General features: G+C 36.6%; 1 protein-coding gene across 1 annotated transcript in view; it reads right to left on the minus strand.

The window, feature by feature from the left end:
* The window catches only part of LOC145693206 (transmembrane protein 164), a 117,092-nt gene extending 111,798 nt beyond the window's left edge, over nucleotides 1-5,294 (minus strand). The window contains exon 1 of the mRNA XM_081768990.1: nucleotides 5,029-5,294. The gene's annotated coding sequence lies outside the window, so the exon portion shown is untranslated. The remainder of the gene's footprint in view (nucleotides 1-5,028) is intronic.
* Between the last annotated feature and the right edge of the window lie 916 nt (nucleotides 5,295-6,210).

The following is a 6,210-nucleotide window of genomic DNA, read 5'->3' on the forward strand; positions in this document are numbered from 1 at the left end:
GGCAGTTCACTGAAACGAATTCGTTCTATGATTTAGCTGACGTGAAACTGTAATTATGAAATAACCGTACGTTTATTTTCAGAATGACTACTGCAAAATGAGAGCATCTTAGTTACTTCAATACTTGTGTGTCCGATATACTGTGCTACCTTCATCAGAGCACTTACGATTTAGAAATTCGTAGAGTAAATAAGTCAGCGAATTAGCAGAAAATTATTGAAACAGAACGCAGTAAGGTGCTTTCATATTTTCTTTATATAGGTGATCTAATGAATTACTTTATTTTTATATCACAATCTAATCCGACCTAGCCTTACATCATTCACAAACAAATCGAGTTCTCAAATTTTAAAGTTAATCTTTTTCATAAATGATCAAGTGTAGAGTGCGTTACGCTATCCTCTTCTTCCTTTTCTCTTTACATTATAAGTAGAATTAGATACTTTGATCACTTCAGAGCAGGATTGGCAAAAACCATGTTTTGTTTGTTCTGAACCAGCTTTTTTTCTTTCTTTTTTAGTTTTGTTTAAATAATTTGCATTATATATTTAGGTTACATGGGTAGGTAGAAATAAGTTTGTTTGGCCTTAACGTTCTTATGCAACAACGGGGTTATGAAGGACGGGACCTACAGCTTAAAAAGCGTTGCCAGATCTTGTAAATTTTACGTTTCTTTGGCATGTTTTACATTATAGTTTTTATTTTCCCCTATTTCTTTCGTTTTTTTTTAAAAAATAAAAGAAATCAAAGTCCTAAACATTTTTTTCTTTAAATTAGAGGAAGTGACTTCTTACACACTGTTATCTAAGCACCCCACGATGTAAGTTTTAGTATTCAGAGGGAAAAGACAAGTTCCATTTTTACTTTCTATCAACCTGACACCCCAACTTTATGATCAGTTTTAGGATTTCAGCCTTCGTCTCGATTATGTCAGGGTTTCTACCGATCGATCATGATATATTGAAGTCAAGAATGTGATCTACTGTGAACTAAGTTAATAAAGGCACAACTCCAAGTGCTTGTGAATGTCGATATGTCCTGCAAGTATTTTTGAACGTAAAAAAAAAAAAAAAAAAAAAAAAAAAAAAAAAAAAAAAAAAAAAAAAACCGACGAGGGGCTACAATCTTCTTTAAAATCGAGTTAAAAGGCAATAAATATTTGTGTGCTATATTTGGTTGGTTGGATTTGATTGTAGCCCCTCTTAGCACCAAACTTATACGAAATGACCTACAGCCTAACATGGAATCCGAGTTATATGACCTCTAACTGGGAAATGGAATATACTTTTTGTGCTTTATGTTTTGCAACATATTTAAATGAAACTGACCCAGTTTCTAATTAAAATTATTCTGCGTTATTATATGAGACTTTGTCTGCAAATTTTCAGTATCACGTATCTTCCAGTTTTTTTTTTTTTTTCTCCAATTTTCTCTAAATATCGTAAGATCCTTTTTTTTTCTCTCTGAAAAAGCTGGCAACCCTGATGCTTAAAGTGGGATCCGAACCATTACTCGGTTTGTACCCGAGAGAAATTGTCTTCCAGCTGGACTCGAATGTGGGACTCTGATCACAAAGAACTCTGATCTCTATGATCTACCGACTTATTCATAGAGGACAATTGACAGAAATACATTGTACTTCATCTTGCATACTTGTAACAATTTATGAGTTACTTTAGAAGGACAAAAAGATACACAACTGCACAAGTGACATCACTCCACACAGTTACACACGTTATTAAAATAAATGGACAATGTCAAAACACTACAGAATACACAAGAACTAATTGAATGCAAGTTAATTTACTCGATCAGAAATACAGCGACTTAATTCAATTTACATAACAATACAAGAAGTGAACAAAAATACAAATCATTTTAGTTCACTTTGGTTTTGAAGCATTCATACATGCAGAAAATATTTGGTCTAGGAATTAATTCGTGCGGGTGGACAAGAGATGGCGCAACGAACGGAGCGTCCCACAGTTCCGTGTATCCACACATGTGTTGCAAACCCCTGTCATCGCGTATCGTTCGTAGTATAGGGCAGTGGATTAAAGCGTCAACAACACCAGTTTGTAGTTAAGTGAACATGGCGCAATTTGTGCCTGATAAAGTGTTTTTGCGGGGTGTCCTGCTGCATTACTTTAACATGCAGAAAAGTGCGACTGAAAGTCATCGTATTTTGGTGGAAGTGTATGGTGACCATGCTCTAGCTGAGCGAACGTGTCAGAAGTGATTTGCACGGTTTAGAAGTGGTGATTTCGGCTTGGCAGACCAAGAGCGAGCTGGACAGCCAAAAAAATTTCAAGACGAAGAATTGACAGCATTGCTCGAGCAGGATTCGTGTCAAACGCAGGAACAACTTGCAGCAGCATTAGGCGTTGATCAAACAACAGTCTCCAAACGCTTGAAAGCCATGGGAATGATTCAAAAGATGTCACATTGGGTTCCACATGAATTGAAAGACAGAGACGTTGAAAGAAGAAAAACTATTTGCGAATTGCTGCTTCAACGACAGAGCAGAAAGGGGTTTCTGCATCGAATTATTACGGGTGATGAGAAGTGGATCCATTACGAGAACCCTAAACGAAAAAAGGCCTGGGTGAAACCAGGTGAACCAGGTCCATCACAACCAAAACGAGATATTCACTGTGCAAAGGTTATGCTGTGCATATGGTGGGATATGAAAGGTGTGGTGTACTATGAGCTGCTGTAACCGGGTGAAATTATGAATGGAGAACGTTATCGACGACAATTAATGCGTTTGAAGCAAGCTCTGGCCAGAACACGACCAGAATGGGAGAACAGACATGATAAACTTATTGTTCAACATGATAAGGCCCGCCCACATGTCGCAAAACCGGTCAAAACCTATTTAGAAAATGTCGGATGGGAAGTTTTACCCCACCCGCCGTATTCACCAGACGTTGCTCCTTCGGACTACTACTTGTTCGATTGCATGAACAACGATTTGATTGGACAGCGGTTTACTTCTTCAGAAGATATCGAAACATGGGTCTCTGACTGGATCGCTTCCAAGGATGAGGACTTCTTTCGCCACGGAATCCGTACATTGCCTGACAGATGGGCGAAAGTGGTGGCTAGCGATGGACAATATTTTTCTTAAGGTATTTATGTATTTTGTGTTTGTACTACAGCTTCAATGTGTGCGTACCAACCGCACGAATTAATTCCTAAACCAAATAATTTTGGTCTGAATAAATCACGTACATTCATATTTTCTGGGTTTGTAATGTATGTGAAAAGATCTAGTTGGTTCGAGATACAAGAAAATGTTGTCGTGGAGTTCACACGATTTGTGGCATCTTCGCCTTTAAATTTATTTCTTTGGCTTAAACCAACCAACCCTGTTGCATTAGAGTGTATAATAAGCGACAATAACTTCGAACGCGCTCACTGTTGTGCTCCGGTGCTCTAACCTAACCACTCGCTGCTTTAGCTCACTCAGGCTCTCATACTTCCCAATAGGCAACGGAACACATTCCCTTCTATAAATATACTTTATTTAAAATGAAAATAAGTCAATAGCATTAGAGTTTAAGGTTTCATGAGTAGCATTTATACAAAAAGACAGTACTTGACATAGCTACTGGACAGTAGCTCAATGCTAGAGCTTTCTCCTCTGAAGTGAGAGGCTCTGGTTCGATCCAAGACCATGTGAGTTTCAGGTGGGCAACTCCTATTCGCTGTTTTTCTCGAGCTCTTCTGTTTCCTGCTACAATTTCATTTCACTGATTCTTTTACATCATTCACTTTCACACCTAAAGGACATAATTGTGGGACATACAACTAAAAATCTCATTGAAAGTGCGAATGGAATTTGTATCCCTGGCCCATCCTCTGAATTAGTGATGCTCGAAAGAAATAGATGACCGCAAAGTACTGTGTACTAATTTTCTTTAAAACTTGAAGTCCCGCACTTTCGTTTCCACGGCAAGGTGGCTCAGTGGTAGACCGCTAACCTCTAGTATGTGGAGTACCTGACTCGATCCCCAGCCAAGTAAGGTGGACAATGATTTGAATTATTATTTTTTGTACTGTTCCACCGGAATCGAAACCGGGACCACGTACATCAAAGGTACATGCACTAGCCACTTGACCACAGGGGAGGGCCACACATTTCAAAATTTCCTTTACATATTTGTAATTACTAAACTCTCGATAAACAACTGATATTTGAAGTTAGGCTGTGTAATTGCAAATTTTCGATAATCTCACGAACCCCAAGATTAAAAAACAAAAACAAAAAAACAAAAAAAAAAAAAAAAAAACGCATTTATACATGACCTATGGGGGTACTATGCTTAATGTTTGTATGTTCCAATATTACAAACACTTAATCACAGTTATGAAATAAATTAACGCAGTAACATTTGGATTCACAACATTGTGTGCGCATATTTCTTGACTTGTCAACATGACAGTTCACACTATGTTGTTTACATTAAACACTACTGCAGTGTTATCTTAACACGACTTCCATGTAACAGGAAACAACCACGTAATTTAATGTCAAAATAAATGGGCGTAATGTATATTTTTTACGAGAAAAATACGATTTTCTCAATGTTATACAGCCAGTGTTCTTTTATATGTTTGATGTCTGCAGACCTTTTTAAAATTCTACGCTCACGCGGGTAATCCTTGTACTAGATCATATACATCCAGCTTTTACTAATTTGGATCGTAGACATATATTCCTATTCAACGGTATTAAGGTTGGCAGTATCAAATAAATATTGCAGCCTTATATGCTATACCAAAATACTACCTGACCTACATAAATGTAGCATTATGCATTTTTTTTTTTTCGTGTCAGCAACTCAAGGTCGTAACTATTAGGGCCCTGCACCATCTACTACCACCATCGATTTTTTGTAATAAAAATACTTCTCTGAATTAACTAAAACTATATCATTGCATATCACAAATATCTAAACCATGTAGTTAATTCCACAATGTATGACTATTTAAAAATATCACCAAAAACAATTTAATACGTACCTTGTAAGTTTTAAATTTACTTTCACTTAACTGTATACAGACGACGTTATGCGCCATTCACCACGTTCATCAAATAAATTTTTTTTGAAAATTACTGTTCAATCTATATTTACTTAAATATTTCATATATGTAACTAAAACAAATATGAATTTAGAAACTTCGATTAATATTTGACAAACTATCTCTCAGACAAACAAACACTTGTTAGTAAATAACTTTCAATTGGATTCATTGGATTTGTGCAGACTACACAACAGCAATACTTCATTGCCATCTCTGGGTGACAAAAGAAAACATTTCCAAGAGCTTTCGGTACTGTTCGTTAGATGGCTCACGCTGTACGTACATTTGAGCCAGAGTAAATGAAAGTTGTACGAGTAATTACATAATAACCATTTTTCGGGTATGAGGGTATTGTTTCGTACATACTGACTGGCTAATTATCTGTTTCAATATTCTACATTAGCCATTCAATTGTCAATTACAGAATGGATCGGTATTTCACTGATTCTCTCAATTGTCAATTGTCAATTACAGAATGGATCGGTATTATCGGTACAATTTCCATTTACTCTAATTTAGCTACGAGATTTGTCATAAGCGTGTATCTGAACATGATAACCTGTGCAACCGCCAACGGCAACGGAAATTAATAGTAAGTATCGCTCCTCATACCCCGCTGTTGCATATAAAGACGCAAAAACACAAAAACTGAACTCAACTAATAAATACTTACTGAAGAGAAAGATTAACCTTTAAACGCCCATTTCATTCATCTCTCATCATCACCGTCTCCTTTAGCCTAGTCGGCATAAACGTGGGACGTAAAACTCAAAAATTTCATTTTTCATTTTTTTTTCCATTGACGCAACTGTTGCATAAAGGTTTTTAAACGTCAGTAGCTCAGCTCTTAGTTGAGCTAGGAAGATAATTTTGGTGTCAATGTATTTCTGAGGAATGAAGCTTTTCGCCGATATGCATCTTATGTATGTGGGGGTAACACGGCTGAGAGGGAAGTTCGTAACTCGTGATTTTCTGGTTTTTTTTTTTTTTTTGTATCAGGTTTCTTTTTTGGGGGATAATTTTCCTCTTGCGGGTATACTCATAAAAAATGGTATGTGAAGCATTGAAATTGTCCACTATATGGTAATACATTATATGTGTACTTGCTGCTTAAAATG

Source organism: Thermobia domestica, chromosome 8 (assembly GCF_964235325.1).
Source record: "Thermobia domestica chromosome 8, izTheDome1.hap1.1, whole genome shotgun sequence".
NCBI lineage: Eukaryota > Metazoa > Arthropoda > Insecta > Zygentoma > Lepismatidae > Thermobia > Thermobia domestica.